The following is an 18,348-nucleotide window of genomic DNA, read 5'->3' on the forward strand; positions in this document are numbered from 1 at the left end:
AGTCCAGGATCATGGACTCCCTCCGGCCACCTGACCCTCCTTTCTACACACTCATGGGCTGTCCAAGAGCACAAAGTCCCTTTTGTTCCCCAAGACCTCTTCATTCAGTGTCAGTGGCTTGGCTCTGGGCCAAGCAGGCCAGCAACTGCATCGATGTTTGACTCTAGGAAGATGCCCCCGCTGTGCCTGTGAGAACTGGGAGCAGCTTCCACGTCTTGGGAAAGGATGCTTTGCCAGAGGACGCAGGTGGATAGTGCCCGGTGTCTCTCTGTGTCATTTAATGTCCTCTCGGGCAGTGATATGAGAGGACAGGATCTCTCTGTGTGTCCTACAGTGAAGGTGTGTGTGTGTGTGTGTGTGTGTGTGTGTGTGTGTGTGTGTGTGTGTGTTGTGGGGGTATCCTCACCAGGTAAATATTTATGAGTTTTCTTTAGGGGCTGGTGGTTGAATAAGTTAATAATTTAATGTGCAAAAAATACAGTGAACTTTGGTGGGTCGTGTTTCCTCATGTGAGCTGTTTCTCTAGTGACTTCATTCATCTGTTCACTAGTTCACAAGTTGTGGCATTTTGGAGATCATCTCAGCAGAGCCTATGAACATCTTGACAGCAGTAACATCTCGTAGTCGTCTGTTAGGACCTGTCTTCTAACTAATCCAATGACGTAAAGAGCCTGCTGTGATGGTGCACACCTGTCACTCCAGGAGGGACACTCAGGAGGCTACAGCTGGGGGATCAGAAATTCAAGGCCTGGGCTATAAGGAGAGACCCTGCCTTTAAAAACCAAAGTCAAAACCAAACAAAAAGCAAAAGTCGTAGTTACCTTAGGAATCCAGCACACGCTGTTGGTGAGCAGAAAAGAGCCCAGATGATCTGGGTGGCAAGAGATCACTACGGTGACCTAGAAGTCCAGAGTGGAGAACAATAGAAAAGGGTGTGTGTGTGTGGGGGGGGTATTTCCAGGTCCACGCGGTGCCTGAAAGGGCAGTCACAGCCATGTACACAGTGCACTTGGAACAGGCACTCAGCTACGCTTGGAGAGGAGGCAGCAGGCTCAAACAGAGTTCCCATCAGAGGCGCCAGGGGCCAGGCTGCTTCAGATTTCCTGGGGAATCAGTTCTCTGTGCTATGTCCATGGGAGGCTGAGCTGGAGGAGAGCTTTGCCTTGCAATTGAAGGGCCGTATGTTGTGGCTGTTGTTGTTGTTGTTGTTGTTGTTGTTAGGAATTAACATTGACTAAGGAATATCTCACACTGGTCTCAGCCACACTCATTATTTGTTCCCCTCTGCTGTGCCTGGTGGATTTGAGAACACAGTATCTAAGAAAATTATCAGAGATCTAGAAGATGATTCAAGTTATTTCACTGAGCCTGCCGATGGCCAGCCTTGTCTTGGGAACAGAGCGAGGAAGAGAAGAGAGTCTGCAGGGGCTTCCAGAAGTTCAGGTCATTTCACTGCTGCAGAGAAAAGCCGTCCTCATGGGCCACTCTGTGCCTTGCTCCAGTGTGATCTGACCTAGAACCCACTCCCCTTCCCGACTCTCACCCCAGCTCCCCACCGCCAACTGCTTCAGAAGCTAGGCATTCTTAAATTTGTTTCCAGTGTTCTGTTTCGTGGATGATAGTCTACAAATTTCTTGGGCATGTAAACTTGAGTATTTCTTGTGTATTGTTTTCATATTCTTCCTTCTTTCAGCAAATACTGATTGTCTGCCTAGTATGTGCTCATCTCTGGAGATGTATTATGTGTGCCTACTATGTGCTTTGGGTACTTGAAATAGAGCAGTGAGTCAATAGTCCCTTTCTCCAGCAAGAGGAGTAAATATCGTGTGTCTCAAGGTGCTCGTTACTATGAAAAAGATGTGTTGTTGCCTTAGTTAAGGTGTCTATTGCTATGATAAAACCCATGACCAAAAGCAACTTAGGGAGGAAGGGGTTTATTTGGCTTATGCTTCCACATCACTGTCCAATATTGAAGGAAGTCAGGACAGGAACTCAAACAGGGCAGAAACCTGGAGCTGATACAGAGGCCGTGGAGGAGTGCTGCTTACTGGCTTATTCAGCCTGCTTTCCTAGAGTACCCTGGGTCACCCAGCCAGGGTGGTACCTCCCATGGTGAGGTAGACCCTCACACATGAATCATCGATCAAGAAAATGCACCCACAGGCCAATCTGGCGGGGGCATTTTCTCAGTTGAAATTCCCCTTTTAAGATGAGTCTATCTTGTCATCATCCACAAGATATAAGAACATTAAGGAGAGGGGAACTCTCTTACTACACATCTTACTAATGTGTAGTTGGCTTTTTTTTTTCTTTTGGGGGAGCCACACCCAGCTCCCAAATAAAGATTTAGAGGCTTCATATTCTTTGTTACAAATGCCTGTCCTCGCACTTAGGCTTGTTTCTAGCCAGCTTTTCTGACTTAACTAATTATCCTGTTTCTCTTTATCTATGTATTTCCCTTGGAACTTTTTATCTTTCTTTCCTTCTTTCTGCATGTCTTACTTCCTGCTTCCTCTGTGGCTGTTAGCTGGGTAGCTCAGTGGCTGGCCCTGGTGTCCCAGTCCTCATTTCCTTCTCCTTTTCTCCTCCACTCTTTCTTCTCCCTCATTCTTTCTCTTGCCTAGATTTCTCCTCCTATATTTATTCTCTCTGCCCACCAGCCCTGCCTATCCTTTCTCTGCCTAGCTATTGGCCATTCAGCTCTTTATTAGACCAATCAGGTGCCTTAGGCAGGCAAGGTGAAACAAATGCAACACATCTTTACATCATTAAACAAATGCCACGTGAACAAAAGTAACATACCTCTACACAGTTAAAATAACAGTCTGCAGCATAGACAAATACAACACATCTTTGCCTGGTTATAATATCCCACAGCAGACATGTTTGTTCTTTCTCTGTCTCTGGCTCAGTGTGCTACATCAGAATGGACATTAATGGACATTTTCCTCTTATTTTCCCTAATTTTCCTACAGCCAGAGCAGAGGCAGAAGCTAGGCTGGGGGGCTCAGAAGGCCACAGAGTCAGTAAGACCTGTAGGCCAGTTTTCTAGAAAAGCTGCAAGAAAAATACACAGAACATTTTAGAAAACTGAGCCTTTTGAATTGTGTCTGCTCCTTTGGGGAACCTGTCCTGTCTGGTTGTTGGTCTGTCTTTCTTACAAGTCTGCCATTTACAATGATCAGTTTACCACTACAGTCTCTTAAAATGCTTTAAAACTTGCCAATAACATCAAGGCTACAGCTAGGTATATAATGAATTCTACTCAGGTTATTCTAGTGTGTTGCAGAGAGATCTAGAAAGTTGCCTCAAACATCTTCAATAGAATATCTTGTGGATTGGAATAATGTCTCCGCTCTTCCAGAGGACCTAGGTTCAATTCCTAGCACCCAGATGTCAACTCACAGCCATCTGTAATTCAGTTGCAGGGGATATGATACCTTCTTGTGGCCTCCCATACCTTCTGTGTATACACACAGACACAAATGCAGGCAAGACACCCACACACATAAAATTGAAGTTAAAAAATAGAACATGTCCTTTGAAGAGTGTCCACCAATCTCTATGTCCATCCACTAATTCAACGTTTACTGTGAGCTAAAAATCCTGAGCTGAGCAGTGGTGGTGCACACCTTTAATCCCAGCCCTTGGGAGGCGGTGGCAGGCAGATCTTTGAGGTGTAAGCCAGCCTGGTCTACAAAGTAAGTTCCAGAACATCCAGGGCTATAGAGAGAGAAACTCTGTCTTGAAAAAAAATTCTATTAAAACATGTGGAAATGTAGCTTTCCTTCTCAGTTAGAAGACAGGAAAACACACAGTGAGTAAAGCAAGCAAATGACGGGATAATTGGTGAGAGGTATGGAGAAAAGCGAATCAGAGAAAAAAAACCGTAAATGCCTGAGGAGACAGGAGCTCATTTTTAATTTGGCCATAGGGTTAGGGTTAGGGTTAGGGTTGAGCAAAAGAACATACTTGAACAAAGACTGAAAGCAGTGTAGACAGGGCCACAAGGCAGACCTAGGGAAGGAAGAATGTCTCAAGTAGACGACCGTAAAGAAGACAGGTTCTGGGGCACAGGAAGGAAGCACATTCAGCTAGAATGGTGTCATTAAGACAGCAGACCGAAGTCAGAGAAGGCATGAGGTCAAATCCTGGGGATGTGTGGTGGGAAGTTCAGAGAACAGGAACATGACACGATGTTCTTTTTAATGCATTTACAGGATGGAGAGAGATGGCGGTGCCGGCTACCAGGTCTTTGTGTTGCAGTGTCACATACTGGGCTCTGCAACGACTTCAGAATGAGTAGCATTTGCTGGTGCAGTAGATGAAGGAGGAAGGCCAAAGAGCTGGCCATGGCTTTGTGTTGTTTTGTCTTTTCTCTAACTTTAGCCGCTGGAAGATGAGATGGGAATTAACAGAGATGGGGCAGAAAGTTCAGAGGGGCATTTCATAAGTAGAAATTAATTTAGGGAGTTATTTTTTTTAACAACTAGATGGATGTTTCTAATAAGCAATGAGTCTGAAGTTCAGAAGGAACGTACAAACAGTATTTGGGAGGAGATAGAGGATTGTGCTTTGAGACATTTCAGTGTTGAGACATCCTAGAAGGCTGGGGCTCAGCTCGGTGGTAGAGCACTTGCCTAGATTTGCTCTTGAAAATAAATAGCCAGGCGGTGGTGTCACATGCCTTTAATCCCAGCACTCGGGAAGCAGAGCCAGGCGGATCTCTGAGTTTGAGGCCAGCCTGGGCTACCAAGTGAGTTCTAGGAAAGGCTCAAAGCTACACAGAGAAACCCTGTCTTGAAAAACCAAAATAAATAAATAAATAAGTGGGTTCTGGAGAAAAGGAGGGACAGCAAGGGGGGCTGAAAGTGAAGGCTGGGGGTAGGTGACGAGAGTGGTATTCTGGAAAAAGGTTTCCAGGGCCTGTGAGTGGTTCCGTGTCTAAGCTAGGAATGGAGATCTCAGCATTGATTTCTTACAGCACCTCGGAGGTCAGTCTATTGTAATTGTTGTAGATAAGGGGGAAGGGGGCCATGATTGGAGCCTCATGAAGGGAGGATAGGAATTGGAAAGATCTAGTATATGGTCAGTCGGGACGGATTGGACTGTGAAAGAGCCAAGGAAGCAGTCCAGAGTTGATTTGTTTTCATGGAGAGGAGTTGAGAATGGCCCAGGAAAGGGAGTATTTTGATGGAGAAGAGCAGAATTGTGAAGATGACTTTTCAAGGGTGTGGGAAAGAGTAGGATCTAATGGCAGGGTTGGCCTCGGGCTCAAGGGCAGCTTGCCCTTTCAAGGGCCGAGGTTAAATTCTGGACATGTTGATAAGTATGCGTGGGGAGCAGGCAGGAGTGAGGTCTTCCGATTGCCTCATTTTTCTTAGAGCAACAGGAAGTGAAGTTATCGGCTCTGTGGCTGGAGGAGAGATTATAAAGCAGTTGTCGAGAAAACTAGATGAGCAAACCAACATGGCCACCTGTTAAGTCCTCAGAGTCTCAGAGGAGGCATCTTCTGGTTTTCTTTCGCATATTCCATTTTCCTGCTAATAGCTAATGTCCATCAAAATGCCAGCATGCGGTAGGTGTTCAATAAGTGTTTAATTTCAGCATTGAGATCATATTACCCATAACTCCTTTGTAGTTAACCATGCATCACACTTTATTCTTAGCACCTTATCAGTTTATTACATGTGCAGGTGGTGGCTACTTGTGTCACATTTAGATTCAGGAAGCGATGCAGTCAAGTCACGAGGGAATGCGAAGCAGCTATTGCAATCCTTAGTGATAAGTGAAAACACAGATTTGCTTGTGGTTGGTCAGCTCCCCAACAGGATCTTGCCCGCACCTCCAAGGCCCATCCAGGAGAGGGCAGTCCCGCATGCATAAGCATTCCTGCCCCACCCTCAGGCTCTGGAACACGGTGAAGGTTCCCAGGCTTTCAAGCCACAGTGCCTGATCCTTTGAGAGATTTATTTGCTTAAAGCAGTGGTTCTCTTGTAGTGATTTCCCCCCGAGTGGCATTTGGCATCATCTGGAGGTATTTTGAATCATCATAAATGGGGAGTAGAGCAAAGTGTACTCCTAAACACCCACAAATGGATCAAACAATCGCTACGCTCTACAGGGAGATAATCTGCTCCAAAGTGCCAGCCGGTGCACTGAGAAGCTGAATAATCCTCTCTCAATGAACATCTGTAAACAACTCAGTAAAACTGAGACAGAGGAAGAAATGAAAGGCACTCAGGGAGATGCAGAGATGGCTCCCTGGGTAAAAGCACTTGGTGTTTGAGCCTGACAACCTGTGTTTGGATCCCCAAAACCTCCATAAAAGCTGGACCTGGTAGTGCAAGCCTCCACAATCCCAGCACGCTATAGAGAAAGGGGAGACGGGTGGAGCTCCAGGATTTTGTCAGCCAGCTAACATGGCTTATGCAGCAGTAAAGAGACCGTCTCAAACAAGACGAGAAGGCAAAGACTAAAGCCTGAAGGCTGTCCTCTGATGGCCACATGCATGGCATGGCATGCATGCCCACACCCTCACACCTGAGCACGCCCAATTGCCGGCACACATGGGGTGAGTGGAGGAGATTCAGCACTTCGGCCCACAGAAATCTGTCAGAAAGACCCTCTGGACTTTGCTTCTTTGGAAGATATCAAGTCTTTGAGGGCCAAGTGGATCGATTTATCACTTCAGACGCTCCACGCTCCACGTGCTGGCTGTTGTCACCAGTGTGACAAGCTAGGAAATGGTAGCAGTGACCATGCAGGGTAGCCAAGAGGGCAGATTGTCTTCTTAGCATCCATATCTGTGTGAGAAAAGTGATGCCACAAACCCCCTTTATGTAAATATTCTCCACTTCCAAAACGTAATTTGCTGCTGGGACTCACGGTCTTGCTGCTTGTTCTCAGGCCCTGTGTGCTTCAGATGGCTCAGTGTGCTGTCCTCAAAGCCTGCCGGCCTGATTCATCTAAAGGACTTTGTCATCATGAGGGGCAACTTCCTTGCATTTTGGAACGCTTTTCTGAAACACACCAGCTTTGGAAAAAACATAGGCATATTTCTGAATATGTGCCTCACCGGAAACACATTTCTTTCCAAGCCATAACGAGCTCAGCATTCAGTAGCCCAGTGTGGCTGGATCTCTGTAAAGCAAGCTACCCCAGGGCCTCTCGCAGTAGGAATCTTGTTCGGCAGAATTTAGAGAGGAAGGAGTGAAGATCAATCTCCTTCTGTGATTTCGCTTCACGAGTGACTGTCTTCATCCTTCCCTTTGTGCATGAACTCTGTTGTGAATATCTAAAGGTGAAGGAATGGATGAACTGATCGTCTGTGTGTAGCTGTGACAAGAAGCACAAAGACATGTTTAAATCACAGGCAGGCTGCAGGTTTCACCAAAGACCAAAGTGCCTGCTTTCTTTATTTAGTAGTTTATTTAAAGAGCTTATGAGAGAACATATAGAAATCAAGCATGGTCACGGAGCTGGGAGCTAGTTTTCCAGTATCTGCAAAGCTAATCTAAAGGATTCTTTAGGTTGGAGGAGAAAGGAGCAGTGGAACATTATTAATACGCCCTTACTGAACTTAATTTAATACAGTATTATACTCCTGAAATACAAGATAACAATAATACGATATCAATGAAGATAATGATAATTGTTATCACCCATGAAGGATACTTCTGTGGACCAGGCTTTATCTCAGAAGCGATCTAAATTATATCACTTCATGCTCAAACTACCTAGAGGAAGTTAGTGCCCAGGCAAGACTAAGACTCCAAGAAACAACATGTGTCCCATCCTTCCAAACACTAAGCTCCAAATCAAGGACCTCAGGCATCTTACATGTGCTAAGAGAGTTTGCTCTTGCAACAAACTCTAAATGGAATCCCTTTGAGTAAAGGAAGGCTCTCCATAGTCTCTCTCATGGAGTCTAAGTTCTTTGGTGAAGAGTTCTATAATACAGCCATAATATTTTCGTGTGTTTTTGTCAATGTAACCTATTTGGCCCACATCATACACGGTGATGTAACAGAAAGTATACAGGGCAAGATGTCCTTCTATCAATCATAAGACACCCCTAAAGTTAGACTCTTTGGAACCCATTTTCACACCTTCAAAGTTAGAATGAATTTTAGAGTGTATGTCAAGTGTCTATCAAACTCCCCACAGTCACTGTCAATACTGCTGTTCGTTCTATTTAAATTCTCAAATTTTAGTGTTTGCTATATGAAATTAACTGTTACTTTGACATCTGCATTTTGCATAGTGCCAAAGACCAAGCATGAAGAAACATGGCCCGTTGACGCATCTTCCAAGATCAGGGAAATATTGGTGTAAAGCATGTTTGTATTTTAAATTTTAGGCACTGCCCAGGTGATGGAAGGCGGCCAAGTGGAATACAAGCCTCTTTCGGGCATTCGGTACATGTGGTGGTACCATCTAATTGGCCTCGTGTGGACTAGCGAATTCATCCTTGCATGCCAGCGGCTAACAATAGCGGGAGCAACTGTCACTTGCTATTTCAACAGGTGAGGCCAGTCCTTGACCCTGTGGTCTGTCTGCATGCTTCGGGTTGTATATGCATCTCTGAAGATATTTGGGAGTTTCCACTCAGCTCTTTAAAAGAGAGTAACAAGAATTAGAAAAACAAACCAACAAAAAGATTAAGCTAAAATTTGGCCTAAATGCTCACGGATGAGTCCGAAGAAGTAGTCGGCCTTAAATCTCACACATTCCCAGGCTCTTTTGCTTATACTAGAAACTATAGAAAGAAATCAAACAGCAAAGTAATCTTATCACCTAGAACTAACAAATACCTAAAAGAAAGGTTATATTCTCCGTTCCTACCAACTTCAGACTTTAAACATTATTGATCTATTTTAAATACACTCCAGTAGCTCTATCAACTATTTTACCTCTGTGAAATCAGAAGAATATTTACTGCAAACCATAATTCATTTCCTTAGCATTAAGTACTAGTGAATTGATTACTCACTTCTGTCTCTATATATAGGTAATACCTCCCACCCCACCCCCACCTCACATATACCTGAGCTCTTTGTATCTCTCGTGTTTAACTCTCCAGAGATTGTAGCCAGAAGAGCAGGCTCGGGACAATGACAGGGTTGGACTTGGAACAGGAAGTTTACTCCTGGTAGAGCTGACCCTCCTCTAGCCTCTCAGACCAAATGAGTAGATAAACATGAGCTTTTTGGGGTGAGAAAGCCAAGCAGCCATGATTCATGCCACTGAACAGTTGCCTCCGGACGATAAAGAGCACTGTGGGTTTTTAATTCGGTGGTACCCTTTGGGAACCACATCATTAGAGACTCTGAAGGATCCCAAAGGGGCTGCTGCCCTCGGTTGTCATTGAGAGCCTCCAGCAGTGGAGGTGGGAGCTGCTTGGCCTCCAGCAGGAAAACATATCTGTCCAGCCAAATTGGCCAGCAGGTAACATCTGTCTGACAGATTTATGTTATCATAGCATAAACCAGACGAAGGCATTTACAGTAAGGGCTTGGATGCAGAGGTCCAGCGGTTCACGGGCATTGATCCCAGCCCTCCCTTCTCTCCACACTCCATCATGAAAGAAGTACAAAGGAGTAAATACACAGACGGTGGAAATAGGCAAGCAATGGCAACAGATGAGAACCATCAGCCTTGAAACACGTGACTTTGGACGCTAACGTCAAAAAATGAAATTCAGTCACGTGATGAAAACTGAAGACAGGATCCGCCCCAGCGGGAAAAGCTAGGTCGGCTTGTGGGCTTGTGCGTGCAGGCTGTGTGCAGACACGCAAAGAAGATGCTGGCTGGACACAGAAGCCAGAGGCAGGAAGTCAAGTATGAAATGTGCTTCCAGCCCAGCCAGATGGCTCCGCCGGTGACAGCGCCTGCCGTGAAAGCCTGGTGACCTGAGTTTGATCCCCAGAATCCATGCTAGAAAGAGACACCTGACTTCCGGAAGCTGTCCTCCAACTTCTACCAGGACATTCCCCGGCCCTCACGCTTTCATGAACACAGCATGTGGATAGACGCACAACAATAATAAGTACAAATTTAAAAGCAAATAAATACACAATAAAATGTGCTTCCAAAGATGCTAAGTCTTCAACCCCTAGACGCTTCCTCCATAGAGAGAGAGGACGCCTTTACTGTCCAGGACTATAACCCAGAGAGGGTCTGCTCATGAGGTGTCCAGCACAGCTGAGGCTGGGGCAATGCTGTGTGCTGAACCAGGGAGAGCAAGTAGACGCCTATGCACTGATTAGTGAGGACCCCCTCACCATCACACCCCACATTCCACAGCTCAGTTCCCAGGATCTTGGCAGCCAGGTTGGTGCTCTAAAGGGGGGAAGCTTTCTAATCCAAGTCAGGAGCCACAGGAGCCCCTGGTGAAGCTGACTTCCAGACTCCTACCCCAGCACGGGCGCTCCCCCGGCGATAAGCAGTCTCTCTCGCACGGAGCATCCAAGGGGGTGTGAACTGCTTGTTAGTGCTTACGGTGCGTCCGAAGAACGTGAACAAGATTAGACACCAAACCAAAGGAATTTAGGGGAAACAGACACAGTGCAAGCTGCAAAGGAACCCGGGGACAGGGACCATAATACAGAGAACAAAGAATGTGAGCCCATTAACTAAGACTCCACACATAAAAATGAATATGGAGAGAACAAGGAAGACCTTTTGATAATCAGCTATTTCAAAACTAGGAATTTTCTATTGAATGCTTAAACTATGAAGCTGAAGAATTCTTCTAGAAAGTTGAACAAAAAGACAAATGGGAAAATAGGAGGAGGGATAACATGTTAGGGTTATTTAGGAGATCCACCACCTCACTAATACAGTTTTAAAAAGAGCAAACAAAAAAAATATTTTTGAGGCAGGGTCTCATGTAACCCAAACATCGAACTCGCTGTGTTACTGAGGGTCACGTTGATCTCCCAATCCTCTTGCCTGCTCCCCTGAAGGTCTGAGAATTTCAGGCATACACTACCACACTGAATTGTAGCATATGCCGGGTGTGGTGGCGCACGCCTTTAATCCCAACATTCGAGAGGCAGAGGCAGGCGGATCTCTGAGTTCCTGGCCAGCCTGGTCTACAGAGCTAGTTCCAGGACAGCCAGGGCAACACAGAGAAACCCTGTCTCAAGAAAACAGCAACTATTAAAGAATGAAATTTTCAAAGAAACTTGGTCAGAACTGAGGACATAAGTTAGATATCTCCAGAAGCTTCGCAAAGAGGGAAAAAAAGATCAGACAGGAACTTGAGCATCAGAATCAAATGTGACCTTTGACATTCAGCAGCAACTCTGAACCCAAAAACAGCAGAGCAGACCTGTCCAAACGTGTGTGCTCCCAAGTCCCTGACCTAGAGTTCTATACCCATTCCCACCATCGATCAATTAAAGGTCACAAAATCCCCAAAGATTTCCCCGGGCACATCCCTTCCAGGAAGGATGTTTCCACTGAATGTCATGAGTAAGCCAGGGTGGGAAAGGGGTTTCCGAAAATGAGCAGCCTGTAGAAAGAAGATGGGGGAGTGCCTGGGAAGGTAACAGTGTTGCAAGTGTTAAAACAAGAAGTCGAGCGGAAGGCTGAGTGGGAGACCAGTGACCTGCAAGAGGCTGTCTCTGGGCAAAGACAGGGCAGAGCGAGGAACAGATGTGCTTAGACACGTTGAGATTTACACTCTGGCTCAGTGTTGAGTGAAGCCCAAGGGAAACAGAGCAAATAAAAAAATGTCATACAAGTATGAACACCAGGAAAACCCTACAGTTGTACAGAAGAGGAAATAGAGCTGGACGGTGCTACTTGATCAGTTGGGAATATTCTTCACAGTACATTTATTTTATTTATGTACTAATGATATGAACGCTAAATATTAACTAAAAAAAGAAACAGTGCAATTGAGGAAGAGTGGGGGGATGAGGGCATGGAGCGGGGAGGTTAGGCTGAACAAGAAAAAAAAACTGAATCTGCTGCACGGGACATCAGTAGGCAATATACAAAGCTGAGAAATTAAGAGGGCCTGAATGGATGGCTCAATGGAAGAGCACTTGCCTGGCATCCCTAAGGCCTCAAGTTCAATCCTCAACACCAGAGAAGAAAATGGACAGGATGCCATAGGAAAAAAGCAAGTCTTAAGAACCTACAGTTTTAAATCAGGGAGGAATGTTCCAGAAGAAACAGCCAAACTAGCATCCCTAGGGAGGGAGGATTAAGGACAGGTGAAGCAAACGGCTGTTTTCTTTAAGCCTGCCAGCACTATTTAGTTTTTTAATTATTATTTTTATTAAAAACTAATTTAAAATGAAATATGTAAGTGAGTTGAAGACATGGCTGGGTGGTTATAAGAATTTGCTGCTCTTGCAGAGAACCCAGGTTTGACTCCCCAAGCTCACATCCAGCAGCTCACAACAGCCAGCCCTCTTTTATTCTCCAGTAGGCATCTACATACATGTGGCAGACATGCGTAGACATACGCATAAATTAAAAATACAAATCTAAAATAAAATGCATGATTTTTATTTTAGCACCACAGTTACTTAATTATTAGTCTTCTCAGCCAGGCATGGTGGCACACTCCGAAGGCAGAGGCAGGAGGATCACCACATCTGAGGCCAGCCTGGTTTACAGAACAAATTCTAGACCAACGTGGACTATATAGAGAAACCCTGTCTCAAAACAGACAGGAAGCGTGGACCGTCTGCTTCACTGTGACACCAACAGGTCTGTCCTCGTCGGCAGTTCACAGTTCTTCCAGGCTGTGTTTTGACTGACATAACCACTTGCATTGACGGTGGTCGTGTTTTCAGCTTCAAGTGGGCTGAAGAGTTTATAAAGGGGCCACTATGTACCAATCTGTGCACAACCCTAAAACCCACCTTTAAAGATCATTTTGTGGAATGTAGAAACAGCTTAGCGGTTAAGAGCACTTGTTGCTCTTGCAGAGGACCCAGGTTCGGTTCCCAGCACCCTCATGGCAGTTCACAATTGCCCGTAACTCCAGTTCCAGGAGATCCTACGCACTTTCTGGCCTCCTCCGGGCATACACTTGATAGGCGTGTATGCAGGCAAACACTCATACACATAAATAAACATAAATACATATTTGAAATACAAACAAACAAGCATTTGGGAAGCCAAGAGCACATGCCTGGGCTCTCAGCACTGGGCAAGATGGGGAGTTTACACCCTTAGTCAAGGAGGAGCTTGAGGCTGCATAGTTTGAGGCTCACCTGGGCACGAGACCCCGTTTCAGAGAAGGCAGTGGGTGGGAAGAGTGGGGAGCCAGGGAGACGACTCAGCAGATAAAGTGCTAGCTGGGCCTTCATGAGGACCTGAGTTTAAGCCCCAGGACCCACACAATAAAGGCAGACATGCCAGGTGGTGGTGGCATGCACCTTTAATCCCAGCACTTGGGAGGCAGAGGCAGGCGGATCTCTGTGAGTTCGAGGCCAGCCTGATCTCCAAAGCAAGTTCCAGGAAAGGCGCAAAGCTACACAGAAAAACCCTGTCTCAAAAAAAACAAACAAACAAAAAAAAAAGGCAGACATAGTGTCCCACCATTTGTTTTTTAATTTTAATGTTGTTTACATTTATTTGGGGGGTGTGCCTGTACACACCTGAGTGTGAAGGTCAGTTGATACTTTGCTGGGGTTTGTTCCTTCACTGTGGGTCCCAAGAGTGGAAGTCAGGTCATTAGCCTTGGCTGTAAGCACATTTACCCACTGACCTTCTCTCTAGTCCTGTGGTGTAGACTTGTGACCCAGTGCTAAGAAGGTACAGATAGGCAGATCCTTGGATTGCAGGTCAGCCAACCAAGCCACTGACAGACCCTGAGTCAGAAAACAAGGTTTGGATGGCACCTAAGAAACAATGTCCTACCCTGCAACCGCAGGTTGACCTCTGGATTCCACATGTAGGAACACAGACACACACACACACACACACACACACACACACACACACACACCCCTAATAAAGACAGTTTGTATTGCTTGTGGAATCGGAAAGAAGACCTTTACCACCACCTCACTGTCTTCTCATTCCATCCCGCAGGTTTTGCTAGACAAACACAAGGAAGGGACGAGGTCTTTGCAATGGCCACACTGTTCCCAGTCACTGACGGCTTTGTTGGGAGCCAGGCACCCCATGCAGCCCAGACTTTATTCAGGGACTACAGCACAAAATTGGCTTTGCATGACGTTGGAGGAGTTTCTAGAGAATGCCAGGCTGAACTGAACTATTGTTCTTAGAGCCCTGAGGTTGTTGGTGTGGCTGTTAAGCATTATACGTACCTTGACTTAAAGGTATTCTCCATCTTCCCCAGACTCCTATTAAAGATATCACTTGGTTACCCAGCACGCCTAGCACCACAATGTCAGTTCTCAAAACTGTGGTTAGGGGCAGAGATTAGTATTATTTTCTGCTTCCTGGGAAAATAATCAGATCCTCTTTCTAAAGGCAGGTTGTGCTGACTGGGAGGGAGGCTGAGCTGACGGCCCGGGCCACTTGTGCATTGGGGAGGGATGGCAGGCTGCTGTCCCTGGTGACTGTGGGAATGGGCGGTGACTCAGTGACTCTACTCAGCCTCATCTTTTGCAGGACTGTTTCTAGTCTGAAAGCAGGTATTGAGTGACGCTTGGCTTGGGTTAAAAGGGCCTTTGAAAGTCCCCTCGCCTGTCATGTGATAACCTAGCTTCTGGGGCCTCCGTATCTTCCTCCAGCCAAGGCCTGCAGAGCCCAGCACGGTGACTTGGGAGGGAAGGCAGGGCAGGCACGCCTCTGTCCCAAATGGTTTGTCCTGCTGCAGTAAGACCTGCCCAGAAATCTGATGCCTAAACCAGACTTCAGCACCTGGAGGGCCAAACCTGGAGGCCCCATTCGCAGTGGTCTGTGAGTCATTTCTCTCCCAAGCAGATGGGAAGCAGGTGTCCCCTCTGCAGCTTTCTCTTAAGTGGTAGAGTAAGTTCTAAGGCTTATAAATTTCAGTGGAAAAGTAAACATCCTTCCTTTAGAAAAAAAAATTTTTAAAAACAAGGAGATGGGGGAAAATGTGTCAGAATTTCCTGGCCTGCTCCACTCTTCAGTATCAGATCAAAATGACAAAATGGATTTCCATCAGTGAAAGCCCTGGTCTGTCCTCCAACACCACGGCCCCACCCCCTGGATCTCCGGTAGCCTTGGCTGGCTTCAGAGTCAGTGTCTAGGGCAGAAGGACACTGAAGTTTTGGCCCTCCTGCCTCTGCCTCCTTTTGAGTGCTGGAATTATAGACAGCACCACCACTCGGGGCTCATACATGGCGGGGGATTGAACCCAAGGCTTTGGGCATGCTAGGCAAGTACTCTACTGAGTGAGCCATGGTCAAACATACAGCACCTTTGGGTAAGCAACCAGGCTGCAGCTCTGCCTCAGTCTCCCTGCCACGCTCCCTTCTCCTCCTGGATGATTTAAGGGAGAGCAAATTGCAGCAGTTGCCAGCTCTTGAGACCTTGCTGGCCATGGGCCTCCTCCTCCCTTGGATCCCAGGCCATTGTCCAAACCTGAATTCATAGTGACTTAGCAGGCCAAGCCAGTAGTAGGGGAATGTTTTCTAAAGAAAGCAAGCTTCCCTTGGAGCCTGTGAAGTTACTTCTGGGAAAGTCGGCCTCCTTTTCTAGAATGGCATCCCTGAGAACTCAGGGTCACAGTCGGAAGGTCACCAGCCCGGGGGTGACATCAGCTCTCCTCTCTTCTAGCTTTCAGGTTTGGGGGAGAGGGAGGATCATTCCCATTCTGTCCTTTCTGTCTCTCTGTGAAGCTGACTGGCACACATTCCTGGGACCTGTGTCATTACAAGCCCAGTAAATGATTCACACTGAAGTGACCTCTAGGGAACACAGAAGAAATCAGCTGGTTTCGGGGAGCCCAAAACTGTCCAGAAGCCAGACGGCCCAACGCTGCTGTGTCTTCCTTTCAAACCTGAGCTCCACATTACCCTTGCTGGCCCTGGTCCTGATCATGTGACTTGATGATTGCTCTAATCACCAGGTTAATCACACATGTCCCTCTGCCACGTAAGCGGTGAGCACGGTGAAGGACTCAGTCTATTGCAAATGAAAATAATATCAACGGGCCCCTGGAAGGGTGGGTCAAAGGACCAAGAACAATAAGAAAGAAACGTGTGTATTTTGGCGCATAGATATTTTTTTCTGTTTTGCATTTCTTTACACATGAATGCCACCAAAAAAATGTAAAATTAGCCCAGGATGTAAGGTAACCTTGGCTACCAAGGAGGATAAAAAATCTTGCCCCGTGCCTAATGCGTCACCAGAGCCAATGAGGATCTGAACCAGAGAGAAGGTTCTTGTTGCTTTTTAAATAGTGAGTTTTGAATGTTCTTCTTCCCTCTTCCCAGGAATCAAAATGACCCTCCTGCCCATCCAATCCTTTCGTCTCTCTCCATACTATTCTGCTACCATCAAGGAACTGCGGTGAAAGGGTCATTTTTAATCACTGTGACAAGAATCCCAAGAGTCGTTCTCATGCACGCATATAATACTCTGAAAGAGCCGGTAAGACAACCCCCTAAAGCTGACGGGTTGAGGGCCGGCCCCCATGCAAGGACTCTGCAGCCCCGGCTCCCAAGCTCTGCTCTGTGTCGGGCTGAGGGAGGAGAGGCTCTGTGTTAGCTGGAGTCCTTCTAGTTAAAATGCGGAGCCAAGGGCTGGAGTCTGATGGTGGAGTTTCAGTTAGTGTTTGTGCCTCTGTCTCAGGTTTGTTTGTTGATACATTATAAAGTAGGAATAATAGTTGTTTTGTTTGGATGCCAGCATACTGCCTGCCCGCTGTGTTTCTAGAGGGTGCCATGGGAAGTGATTGGTGTGGGCCAGGAGGAAAAGTCAGAACGCCTGTGTGTGTGTGTGGGGGGGGGTCTGTCTGTCTGTCTGTTTATGTGTGTGCACAGGCACGCGTGTGTGCGCATGTGTACATGCTCACCCGCACTTGAGAGAGAGAAATGGATAAGCTGACCCACATCTCAGCTCCAAGGACAGAAAACTGTAGGGCTTTTGTGCCGAGAGGCTTCTCCTCCTCGGGTTTTATTTCCATGCGCATTTAGTTATGAAAGCCAGTGGAAACCAGAACACCAGGAAAACAGCTGTTCTCATGGTGTCTCTAAGCTGCCACACAAGGGAGGCTTGGACTTCCCCAACTTTCCTGTTCTCATACAATGCTGATCCTTCTCCGCCTCCGTTTCCACCTTGGGGGTTTGTGACTTGCTCTGAGTTTCACAAACCTACCTGATTCCAGCCCTTTGGGTCTGGTTACACGGCCTTAGTAAATCGGGAAGTTTCGTGCCCTGGTTCACGTTGTTCACAATTAATTGTGTTTGCTTTTAAAAACAGAACTCTAAATTGTCATTATTTTAAAATCCACAATCAAGGTTTCAGCTTGGCATACCAATTAGGAACAACAGAGTTGAACTGCACCTGGGATTATCTGGCTTTCTTATCTTGCCGCATTGAGCAGTTGACTATGAAATGTTTTCCTATGGCTCCTTGCCTGGCTGCATTTTGGACACTTAAAACAGGTGGTTGTACCTGGCCCAGGGCAAATCTAAGCTACTGCAGTATAAAAGGTTTCTCCCTCCCTCCCTCCCTCCCTCCCTCCCTCCCTTTCTTTCTCCCTCCCTCCCTCCCTTCCTTCCTAACATTTATTTGTTTGTTTTTTGTATATGTGTGAGCCTGCATGACTATGTACCAGAAGAGGGCATCAGATTCTGTGGAACTGAAGTTACAGGTAGTTGTGAGCTGCCATGTGGGTGCTGGGAATCGAACCTGGGTCCTCTTTAAGAGCAGCCAGTGTTTTTAACCACTGAGCTATCACTCCATCCCCAGTGCAGGGTTTCCTGAAGTACAGACTCGCTCTTGATTTTCAATATACTTAGTTCAGGTGAGTATTTTGTACCTATGCAGCACACATCTGAATATATGTTTTATTAATATGTATTTTACAGGCACGTATATGTACTAATATATTGGCCACACACACACACACACACATATATATATATGTAATTAATTAACATGTGAATTAGTTATTGATAATCATAAATCAATGAGCAGCTGAGAGCTTGCTGTCCCCTACTGAGCAAGGCATTTTAAGCCCTTTGGGAAAATAGCTTCCATAAACCCAAAGAGAAACTGGTGGAAGACAGAGGTCTCTCTGACTCCATCACTCCTCAGATTCCACAACGTGCCAGGAAACCAAACTCCCATTTAGTGATGCCACCAAGGTAAAATATGACCTCTCGTAGGTCTTCTGCCGCAGCCTTACAGCTCGGTCCTGTATCTACAGGGTCA

The 18,348-nt window shown here is 46.3% G+C and overlaps 1 pseudogene; it reads left to right on the forward strand.

Moving 5' to 3' along the window:
- LOC114701362 overlaps positions 1 to 18,348 on the forward strand; it is a 70,610-nt pseudogene that overhangs the window by 23,860 nt on the left and 28,402 nt on the right.

This window comes from Peromyscus leucopus, chromosome 6 (assembly GCF_004664715.2).
Source record: "Peromyscus leucopus breed LL Stock chromosome 6, UCI_PerLeu_2.1, whole genome shotgun sequence".
In the NCBI taxonomy this organism is placed as follows: Eukaryota; Metazoa; Chordata; class Mammalia; order Rodentia; family Cricetidae; genus Peromyscus; species Peromyscus leucopus.